Raw genomic sequence first — 12,088 nt, 5'->3', positions numbered from 1 at the left:
CGGTGGCATCGCTTCCAGGACCACAGCAGCAGGCCAGCCACCAGAGCAAAACGAAATAGCAGGCCAGTGGGAAAGGACCGTGACAATATGGAGAGAAGGCAACCCAGAAAGGTGGCAACTTCTAGCACAAAGTGTCAAATGTTCGGTTATCACTCCTCGACCCGCCCAGAACCACCACAGATTTCAGCCTCTTCAGAAATCCCTCATTCTGTCGTTTTATTAAAAAGAGATGGAGGCATGAGAAAGAAAGGGGAGCAGGGAGGAAGGGAAAGGAGGAGGAGGAGAGGGCGAGAGACTGATGGCAGGGCATTTGGTAGAAAGGAGAAATGCTCTGAGGTCTACCAGGTAATTACTATCCCCTAAGAAAAAAAAGGTGGCAAACACTTCTTCTTTTTTTCTTCTTACTTGCCCTTACAACTCATTATATGATGCAATAAAATTTCCATCATGATTATCCGAGACTGCCTAAGTGGTTATGAGTGACTTCTTAATGAATGTACCTTTACTTACTTCTCACTTATTACTTCTTCCTTTAATTCTCAAATTTTCTAAGATAAACTTAACGTGTAAAGTGGGGCTCTCTGTAGAAATGGCTGGTTCTACAGCTGGAGCAGGGACTACACAAGATAAACTAGGAAATGCTCAAAAAACAGAGATGCAGGAGTTCAGTGGAAAAAGCTTCCAATGGCCAAGGCTGTAACAATTTGTGGAGTAAGCCACGTGGTTTGGGAATATTACCCACGGTTCACGAGTCTATACTGATATAAATAAATAATTTTAATAAATAAATGAATAAGGGAGAAGAGATGACGCTCTGGGTATACAGAAAAGAGATAGCCTCGCAGTTAGCCTGGCTACTGTTCTCTGAAAGGGCTACTTATAGGTCGGTCCTTGGCCAGTCTCTGGGGACTGCAATTTTGGGACCATTCCCACCATCCCCAGAACTGGTTAGAGTCGCTGGTTATACAACTAGCAGCTTGAGCTGGACACCTGTTTTCTTGCCGGAAGTCTGAAATCTGGGAATGTGCCAGGCCGGGGCCGCCTATACGATGTCATCACTCCCAGGAAAAACCCCGGCACTGGCTCTCTAACACGTTCCCTTGCTTGATGAGACGTCACACTCCCTGTCACAACCCACTGCTGGGAACCTCGGGCGCATCTGCGCATGGCCCGAGAGAGGACCCTGGAAGCCTGTGCCCATTTCCCTTTGCTGATTTGGCTTCCCATCCTTCCACTGGGACAAAGCACGGACATGCGTTGATGCTGAGTCATAGAGAGATGCTGAGTCCTCTAAGTCCTCCTAGCAAATCACACACCCAGGAGGAATTCCAAGTAATTTACACCAAAAGCTCACCCTCCGGAAGCAGCATGAGAACTCCAGGCCCTTCCTTCAGTGTGAGCTTCACAGAATAACTTAACCTCTAAAGGGCTTGGCGCGGAACACACGGTGGGGGGAAATAACTTTACACCGGGGGAACCCAAGAAGCACTCTTCAGCAAAAACTGAAACCCTCAACGACAGACCATACAAAGAGTGCACAATCTTGATAGGTGAATAAAACAGTGCTTTATCTCTGTGACTTCCTGACACAAACCCATAACCCCGGTCTACTAACAATGAGGAGAGATTATCATTCAAATCCCAATGAAGGGGCATTCGAAAGAACACATGATCAGTTATCTGTATCACCATCAAAACCATAGAAAACAAGTCAAGTCTGCAAAACCACCACACGGTAGATGAGCTTAGATAAGCACATTAAATGCAGAATGCAACCCTGGATGTGAGCGAGGATAACAGCTGAAAATCTTAGAAATTGAAAGAAAGTATGGTTATTAAGTCTCAAAATCAACTCAGTAATTGTAAAAAAACAGTACCAGAATAATATAGAATATTAAAAATAGTAAAAGCTTAGTGCAGTGTATACACAATTTATCTATACCATTCTTGTAACTTTTCTTTAAATCTAAAAGTATTCCAAAACAAAAGGCTTATTTTCAAACATTCTGTAAGTTAGTTGAAAGCAAAAATGATAATAATGTATTGTCAGATTTATAATGTCTACGCAAAAGTAAGGAGGAGGAAAGGGGAGAGTGGAAGTATAAGGTTTTAAGGTTCTGACATTAAGCATAAAATGGTACGCAATTATTTGAAAATATGCTTTGATAACTTGAATGTATTTTGCACACCATAGAGTAGCTACTTAAAATTCAGAAAGCAATATACAGAATAAAGCAATGATAAACTAAATTAGAATTTTAAAAAATGCAATGAATCCCATGGTAAACTAAAAGAAAAAAAACCTAAAAACATAGGCAATTAGTTCAAAGGGTGAGGTCACACAACAAATGGAACAAGAAGGATTTAAACTCAACCATGTCAGTAGTCACATTACATGTAAATGGTCTAAATATTTTGTAGAAACAGTATGCCAAGTGCAAAGGATAAATGAGTGAATTAGAGAAATCCTTATGTCATTAGAAAGGTGATATATAGCCCAATGGTGGAGATAAAAGTTGTGTGTGTGTGTGTGCGCCTGTGTTATATCCACATATATGCATGGATATACAAAGAGCTTCTAAAAGTTCACATAAATATTGAATTGAAAGATCACAGAAGCAAAGGGTTGAGAAGGATGAAGGGATGAAAATAGGAAACAGCAGGTGCAAGGGGAAAGAGGGATGGCACGGTGTGGGAACTGCAACGGATGACTAGAAACAATTGTGTATAAACTGACTGATGTACAACAATGATCTGCTCTGTAGACTTTGATCTAATTCACAATCCAGAACAGAAAATACAGATGATTCAAATTTTCCAAGAACATTGTAAAGTCACCTTGCATAAGGCTCTAAGTTAAAATTAAGTTCCGCAAAGGCAATGCCAGGAGCTAATGGTAGAGAAAATCAGGAGGCCCTACTAATATAAGGTAATCAGAAAAGGCTACTCTGGGAAAATATTAAATTTCAGATTTTATCATCTCTTTTTTTCCTTTTCACCAATGCAACATTTTCTGTCTTTTGAGGAATGAACCTTGAATGGTGGGTAAGGGTAACTCTAGCTAACCAGAGTTAAGGCATCATATTGATACTCACTTAGTAATTCCACTGCCTAGTGAGGTTCTCAATGCACCCCTGAAAAAGCCACAGGACCCAACAGTTCCTTCAGCAGCCGACCGGATGTTGCAGAAGGGTTGTGAGGAGGAACGAGGTCAGATAGAGAATGTGATTAGTTGGACAGACCAGAAGTCAATAAACTATTTAAACTGCTGAGGTGAGCGGTGATGACTTACAAATAGAGATGCTGATAACAATTAGGGAAAAGACATTAAGGATGGGAAGGTGGAAACAGATTTCCAATTTTCCCAACTAGATATTTCCTTGATGCATTCAGTGAATAGCTGGAGAGAAGGTGGGGGGAAGTAATGGTGAAACACTCAAAATTGAACCATCCCACATTTCTGGCTTTGGTGACTAGTCATGGTACTAAGCAAGGAACAGCCAGGTCTAAGTCACATGGAGAAATGTTTTCATGAAAGAAAAGAAAGAACAAATCAACAAGAAGAACAACAGAGAGTGTTTGGTTATGTAAATCTAAAGCAGAGCTAGAGATAAGACAAAGATCCAGAGGCAGATGAGAAACAGGCAGACAACCAATCTCCTCAAAAACACAAAAACAAAATGGTGATAATATGGTTTGGGCCAGCATGCTCAGAAGTTTAGCAGTGAGGCTTCTCCCATGATGGGATATAACATAATACAATCAGCTCCCTGCTGGGTTTTGCTGGGAGCAGCCAAGTAGTTGTAGAAAACTTAGGGTGATGTGCAATCCCTTACTCATGTTTCCTCAGGGCGGAGGCCTGCTTCCTACATAAGAAGACACAGTGGAGAGTTTCACTACTTCCTGCTGGTCTGGGTCCTGGATCTGGCTCATTGACCTCCAGTTCTCTGAACCTGAGCTAATGGCCCACCATTTGGCCTGCCATCGGGGCCAGCCATCTGACCTATCGACCTTGGATTTATCCACTGCTGCATCCACCAGCTTTGTCTTCCTGCCTCCTGGTTCTTCAGCCTTGGCAGCAGCTTGCTGAGTCAGGAAAAGCCTCCATCTTAACATCTGACCCATGAACCTGAACTGGATTTACTCATTTCAGTAACTTATGTGAGCAACTTTCTTGATAGCTATTTCTCTCTCTTTCCATATATATGTGTATGTGAATATATACATACATATGTATTCATTTATAGTCACTGGTTTTGCTTCTCTCGAGAACACAGACTAACACAAGCCCCCAAATTTCTCCTTCAACTTAGTGGGGTGGGGGTGGGGGGTTTAATTCAAATACTTGCTAACCACTATGATCACAGATTAATGCATTCAGCTGCCTAGTAGCAAAGCAAAGCAAAAGAGGGAGCGAACAATGAAAACACAGTGTGCTCTGGAAGCACACACAAGATCTACAATTGAAGAACGAGCAGGATCTGCTCCTGAAGCCACTGGAACCGAATCGAAATCTGATCAGGCATTCCAGACAGAAAGGCTTCGGCCGTGTCCACATGAAATGCTTATCTCAAACGTATCGACCAAGTTTCTGAATGAATGGCCAGCACTATAAACGGGCTTCTGAAAGCAATGCATCAAAATATTCCTAAGTTAACATAAAACCAGTAAAGGCCCATTTTAACCAAGCTCTATCATTTGGGGAATGATTACCGATGCAGCAATTATATCACTTTCCCATGAGGTAAGGTACAATTACTGTTACCTTCCTGACACGGGGTACTTATTAATAGTCCCACTTGTCCCCGGTCTTTGGTTTAAGTTCTTTTTATACATTTCATACATAAAATGGTGGGGGAAATTGCTTCCTCTGCTTAGAATGAAGCAGTCCAGACCTGTAATCATACTTTCTGCTTTATCTTCACAAATCGTCCCAATTTTCTATCAGATAGCATGCTACTAAGGTATTATAATTTCTTGAATGAAAAAAAAACTATTTAAAATTGATTATTGGGAGCCTCAGAATTCTAGCCATGCGGAATTCTTTTGAAGAAACCATTACTGAAAGTTCAGGTTTTACATGTTCTATCCCCAAAGCCATTTGTTAAGGAACTCACATTTCAAAAGCACACAAAATGAGTATTCAAATGCCCCCCCCCCAAAGAAACTAGAATTTTCCATGCTAAAATAAATTCCGACAATTAGAGACAGGGTGGGAGGCCGAGGTGCAGCCAAGTGAACAATGAGCTCCATTGTAGAAAGATTCATAAAATACAAACCAACCGCTTGAGGACTCCACATCAGGGTATTGAGGGCAAACAGGAAATGTGCAAAAAAGCCCCTGTTATCTTTGACGAGAAAGCCACCTGGCCTTCCACACGCGATCAGCAAACCACAGATCCCTTGGAGCGATCTTAAGGATCCCTTAGCACTGCCCCTCACATTTTAGATGAGAAAATGCAAGCCCAGGGAGCATACGGGAAATAAATAGTTGGATCCCACATCAAAATCATAAACATTTCATGCACACCTACCCTAAGTTAGACACCACTCCGGGGGTTTTGGACAACAAAAATTCACTGCCATCCAGTCAATTCTGACTCACGGTGGACCCTCTGGGACCCTCTGGGACAGAATTGTCCCCAGTGGATTTCAGAGACTAGAGAGCTTTAAGGAAGTAATAGCAAGCCTCATCTTTCCCCCTCAGAGGGGCTGAGGGTTTCAAACTGCTGACCCTGCAGCTAGCAACCCAAGGTGTCACCACGCCACCAGAGTCACACTGGACCTCCTCCTGCAGGACAGCAGCTCTCAACCTGTGGGTCGTGACCCCTTTGGAGGTCAAAGGACCCTTTCATAGGGGCTGCCCGATTCATAACAATAGCAAAATGACAGTGATGAAGTAGCAACGACAGTAATGTTCTGGTTGGGGGTCAGCACCACTTGAGGAACTGTAGTACAGGGTCGCGGCACGAGGAAGGGTGAGAACACGGCTCTAGGAGCTCTCCGCTCCCTTCTCCGGTTGGTTATCTCCCTGAAGCACTGAGATGTTAGCAAGGTCATTTTCTATCTCCTTGCTCACGGAGATGGAAAACTCTAGCCTGCAGGCCAAATGTGCCCGTGGCCTGTCTTTGTAAACAAAGCTGTATTCACGTGTCAGCCACTGCTGTTTTTGCTCCACAAAGCCACGGCCACTGAGATTGTGCAGCCTGAGAAGCCTCACGAGACATTTACTGCTCACCTTTCAAAGAAGAGTTAGACAAGCTTCGTTCTAGGCCAGCCTCGGGCTTGACTGGCATGTTGGTTTATGCTTTGTTTTGTTTTGTTTTCTCGTTTGTACGGGGTTCCTCTCTCCCCCTTTTCATGTTGAAGCTAACGCACATGGGCTGGTCCTGCCTCAGGAACCGAACCGCTGCCACAGAAAGCAAGGTGCAGCTAAGCTTTAGAAGGAAGTCAGGGGGGCTACCCCCGGCCATTGACAGCCACTCTCGGACACAAGCGAAAACTCGCTGCGGCGTGTACAGGGCAACCACCGCATGACAGAGGGACTCCACATTTACTCCGCAACATCTGCGAGTTGCTTAGTAAGAATCTATCTGGCTGCTGGGTAGAGTGGAAGGGCAGCAAAACGTGCAAGTCCCTCAAAGAGATGGCTGGACCCAGTGGCTGCCCCCAGGGGCTCAAACACAGGACACGTCTGAGGACGGCGCAGGGCTGGGCCGTGTTTTGTCCTGCTGTGCATGGGGTTGCCATGTGTCAGACTGGCTTGATGGCACCTGGCAACACCACAGTCAGCGGGCTAAGATCTGGGGTGGGACGGGGAGGAGGCATAATTAAGTCCACGTCAGTCCTCACAGAGCACAACATCCGAGAGAAGAAACAATGCTTCCGTGTTTCTTAAATGAGACAGCAGAAACCCGTGGAGCCTGAGCTGGCGTCCCCGCGTGGGGCTTGACTGACTGAGGCTCAGGACAGAGGGCACCTCGCCACCCCAAAGGAAAGCCACTCGGTGACTTGTACTCCCTTGTGGAGTTCCCATTCCGGGAAGTCAGCCGCAGCCCCAAAGCCACGAATGACACTGCAGTGAGTTAACCCTTGTCCTGCACGTTACTTCCCGCTGGCCCTTCGCAGCGCACTCCCCTTCTGTGAACTTCTGCAGGACGCGGCTGCACTGACACGTAAGGCGCTTCATTCATCCTCACGGACGTTGCGGTTCCTTTCGGGAACCTCACATAGTTATAATGTACTTTAGAATCTTAGGGGAACCGGGGTGGCATCGTGGTTACGTGCTGGACTGGTAACTGCAAGGGCAGCGATTCGAAACCACCAGCAGGAGAGAGTCAGGGCTTTTTACTCCCGCCAAGGGTTAGAGTCTGGGAAACTCACAGGGGCAGTTCGACCCTGTCCTGGAGGGTGGCTACGAGTCAGCATTGACCCGTCAATGGCAGTGAGAGTCTGAAGCTGCTTACTTGGCCCTCACCTTTAAATGTCCCAATTTTTAAACCTGTAACTCCATGTGACTTAGGAAATAGTCTAAAATTTGCCCTTCTAAGGAAGTGAGAAGAAGCCCTGGTGATGTAGGTAGAGGTTACGCATTGGGCTGTGACTTGCATGTTCGGCAGTTCAAAACCAGCTACAGTCTCGGACACCCACAGGGGATCACTGAGTGCAGCTGTGGCAGCGAGGCTGGTTTTTGGAAGGAAGGGCTTACATGAATATTTAAAAACAAGTCCAGAGGAACGGCTGAAGTCCTCCGGCCGCTTATCTGAATCCCACACTTCTTTGGCAGCGGCTTCCTGGAAGAGCCACCACCCATCTGCCAGTGTGTTGTCCTGCAGCGCTTTGCCCGTGATGTTGGCGAGTAAGCCACGGTATTTCAAACCCCAGCAGGGCTACCCACAGTGGGCAGGTTTCAGCGGAGCGTCTCGGTGAAGACCAGCTAGGAAGCAGAAACTGGGGATCCGTGAAAACTAACCAGGGAAACATCCCTCTGAGAGGAAGCGAGCCAGGGTCCTGGGAGAAACATGGCTGAGCGAGATGTCCTTGGGCTGAAAGGCATTCAAACCACACAAGAACAGACTCCAACATACACAGCACTTGTGAAGATGGCGCAGGGCCAGGCGCTGTTTGGTGCCGCGGTGCACGCACGGGGTCGTCACCTGTCTGTGTCCCCACCGCCCCCTCCAACTCCAGAGCCACTGCATTTCAAGAACACCCGGAAAGGCCAGAGAAAGAAGCAGTCCTTGTGAAGGGTCATGCAGCCGGAGAGCATGCTACAAAGCTGTGGACTCGGGCCCACTAAAAGCCTGAGATCAAATTCCAAGAATATTTTCTGGGACGGGCTGCTTCAGGACAAACACTAATTAAATTGGCTTCATCTCCCTTCAAGACAAAACCCCAATAAAGTGCTGTGGGCTTTCTTTTGTGTTCAGTTTGTAACAAAAACAATAGCCACTATTTATTGGACTCTGTGTAAATTTGGTCGGCATTTCTTGGAATCCTGAAAACAATACATCAAAGGAGAAAATGATTCCAATTGACAGATGATGTGAACTGGTCATAAGAGAGAAAGCATCCTGAGAAAGGACACGCACCACCAGTCCTGGGCAGGGCTCAGCTCGGGGCTTCCCTGAGCCGATGGACTCCTTTCTCAGTACAATTGATATATGGCTTCTAACAAGAGTTGTAAGAGCCCCCAATAAAATGATTTTAAAAGAAAAGAATATTTCCATATATATTTATATGTGCTACAAATGAATTGTCTATAGTAGGGCAAAGTTATGAAAACTTCTTTAGTGTAACAGTGCCCCCCGCACCCCCAAAATCAAAAACCACAACTTGAGGGAAGGACTTCCCAGGCTTAGGGCTTTAGGGTCATAGACTAGAGGGACATCTAGGTCAACTGGCATAATCCGCAGGGGGATGTTCTGCATCCTGCTTGGGCGACTAGTACAACCAGGGGCCCCTCCCTGTCTGCAGCCAAGAGGAGCAAAGAAGGTCAAAGACACAAGAAGGCCATTAGTCCACTGGAATCTCGGTCTCTACTACCCGGAGGGCAGAAGAACTGGATGGTGCCTGGCTTCCACAGTCCTGACCCCTGGGGCTGGGATCACAAGACAGTCCTAGACACAATGAGGAAACATTGCAACAAAACCCACAAGCATAGAAAAGACCAGGCTTAGTGGTCTGATAGGCAATTCGAACATGTAATGTCATGAGTTTTCTCCTAACACATACTGCATATCATCTTAAAGTCCAACAAGCACTTCATTCAACTTCGTGGGATGACATGAAACAAAAGTATTGTGACACAAGATAATCACCCGACCAAAGCTGTGAGGGTTTTTTTTAAATATCTCACTCCAAATAGTCAAGGGACCTTGATGGCACTGAGGCTTAAGCACTGGGCTGCTAGCCACAAGGCTGGGGATTCAAACTCACCAGACACCCTTGTGGGAGAAAGTGAAGCTGTCTGCTTCTGCAACACTTTAGTCTAAGGAGCAACTGTACTTTGTTGTGTGCAGTAGCTATGAATCAGAACTGACTCAATGTTCGCAGCAAGAAGACTCCAAATAGTCACTGTCTTTAGACCAAGAGAACGGGACATACAATTTTTAAACAATATTGAAATGGGACTTATAGTGATCAATCCAAACCCAAATCTCATCACCATGGAGTCCAGTCCAACTCTAGGGGCAGGGTAGGGCTGCCCTGTGGCTTGACCGACACTGTCACTCTCTACGGGAGTAGCGGGACTCATCTTTCTCCCTTGGGGGAAATTGGTGGAGTTAAATTGCTGGCCTTGTAGTTAGTTCGCAGCCCAATGTGCAGCCCAGGATGCCACCAGGGCTCCTATAGTAATAGATAAAACTCAGTATCCTATTTCTTGTCAACAGATTCTACAGAATGTAATAAAAACCTCAAAGGAAGCATAGCACTTAATCATTAAAGTATTTTCCAAAGGTCATCAAAGACTAAAAAAAAAAAAACTTAAACTACCAATGTACTCAACATCTGTCAATATTTCAATGACACTCACTAGAATTCATACTTAGAAAACCCATTTCAGTTTCCTAAGGTACTCAGAAAAATACTGGAAATAATACATTTTCACATTACCTAGTTGCGGGTGCTGGCATCTACCATAACTAGGATGAGAGAAACTGAGGCCACCCTGCTGGCCTAGCGTCTCCTTGGAAGGAAGCAAACTAAGACGTCTCATCTTCAGAAATCGTGGGGAAGCAGTTTCCTGAATGCCATCGCCAGGATCCAAAACCACGTCTCTAGAGCGAATGGGAGGGACAACTCGCTTTAAAAAGCCCACGTCAGCATTCCTCGACATGACAAGGCCTACAAGCACACAAAAAGGTGCTCGTGCCACCCTCCTGGAGGAGATCCTGAGGTACACTGCTCCTGGCAGAGAGCAAGTAAGGAAACATCCTCGGCAGTTAGGCGGTGCGGGACGCCTGAAGGTCAGCTGCCAGCTGTTTGGAAGCTGATCTTTAGGGCATTTACTGTTCAAGCTGATAACGATGCAAACAGCTTTGAGACCAAGAAACTACGCTGGCATATTTACATAGACACGCTCATGTGCGAAGGGTGTTCACGGCAATAGCGAGGCCATAAAATGTTCAACATCCATTCAGGCTCACATTTAGACTTTGCAATCCAGCCGGTGGTAAAGACAAAGTTACTTTGGTCTGGGGCGTGTGCTTTGCTTTTCCATAAACTCCCAGCTTAAATGAGACACCATGACCTTGTATGGAGAGGACAATTCTGAGCATTTTGAAAATTCCAATGAATCTCAGGATCAGCATCTATTTTCTTTTTTTCTTTTTAATCATTTTATTGGGGGCTCATACAGCTCTTATCATAATCCATACATACATCCATTGTGTCAAAGACATGAGAATGAGTCATTTAGCACTCTGTTATACTGTATTCTGAACATTAAAGGGGGTGGGGGGAGAAAAGCCCCTTAATTACAATCTATCATAACCATCAATAGTAACAGTAGAAACCCTTGCATGAATTACCGCCCCCAAAACGGATTATTTAAAATCTATAAATCTAAGAGTAGAAAGGTGAAGAATTTAAAGTACAAATATTGAATTCAATGAATTCAGTAATCAACATTGCGTAGGCTATTTCCAAAGTCGTAACTGTGCACTCTGCTAAATATTGATAAGTTAAAAAGCAGCAAAGTAGCTAAACCTACTGTCTTAAAGAAGTCCAAAAACACTTCAAAATAGTCCAGTGACCGGGTACCTACATTAAGACTGAAAATTTTGAAATTATTCATTCTTTCCTCCCTTGTTCTGCCTGCCCTCTGGTGGGGGTACTAACTAAAATAGGCAGGAAGGAAATAGTAAGGAATCTCCTCTCTGTACAATCCTAGCTTTTACTTGCAATCAAAGGAATTTCAATGACCAAAAAGATGACACATGGTTCAAAGTCATGAAACCCAAGCACAGTTTCACTCTTCCAATAGGTCAACACAAAGCCAGTGGTGAGCGCCCTTCAGAAGACGATGCATAAAGGGGTCCACAGAGACGTAAGGAAACATTGTTACTGTGCAAAAGAGCAAGGTACCTGGTTCTGAATTACTGAGTTTTACTCCTTCTTCAACCATATTTCTCACTAAGTCAATTATTCTTTATTATATTCACATAAAAGGTATTACATGAAGGTCTTCTACATGTTAACACATTATATAACATTACAGGGAGTTCAGAGAAAATTTATATGGTTTAATAATAATGCAAATCCAGTCTCAGAGAATCCTACTGAGAGAAAGAGAGGGGGGGGAGAGAAAGAAGATTGAAGATTTAAATGTATTGCCCTGAAAGAGAGAACTGTGCCTAAAGAATGCTTGTAAGAAACAGATTCTCTCTGTACTTTTGACTAACAGGATTGAACCTCCTGTCTGACAGGCCTGTCCCCTCCGCACCCCCACTGCCCAAACAGAACAAGCAATAAATAACTAGTTAGACGTTATGTCTAAAAATCATCCCGTCTCCCAGTTGTTGTCCTGTTTTGTTTTTCTCTTGACAGATAGGACCTCATTTCTTGACATCTCACATTTACGGGT

The 12,088-nt window shown here is 44.7% G+C and overlaps 1 protein-coding gene across 1 annotated transcript in view; it reads right to left on the bottom strand.

The window, feature by feature from the left end:
* FRYL (FRY like transcription coactivator) overlaps nucleotides 1-12,088 on the bottom strand; it is a 254,927-nt gene that overhangs the window by 162,893 nt on the left and 79,946 nt on the right. The window lies entirely within an intron of this gene.

This window comes from Tenrec ecaudatus, chromosome 3 (genome assembly GCF_050624435.1).
Source record: "Tenrec ecaudatus isolate mTenEca1 chromosome 3, mTenEca1.hap1, whole genome shotgun sequence".
NCBI classification, from domain to species: Eukaryota; Metazoa; Chordata; class Mammalia; order Afrosoricida; family Tenrecidae; genus Tenrec; species Tenrec ecaudatus.
The sequence above is the reverse complement of the archived record's forward strand: the minus strand, read 5'-3'. Positions and strand labels throughout refer to the sequence as shown.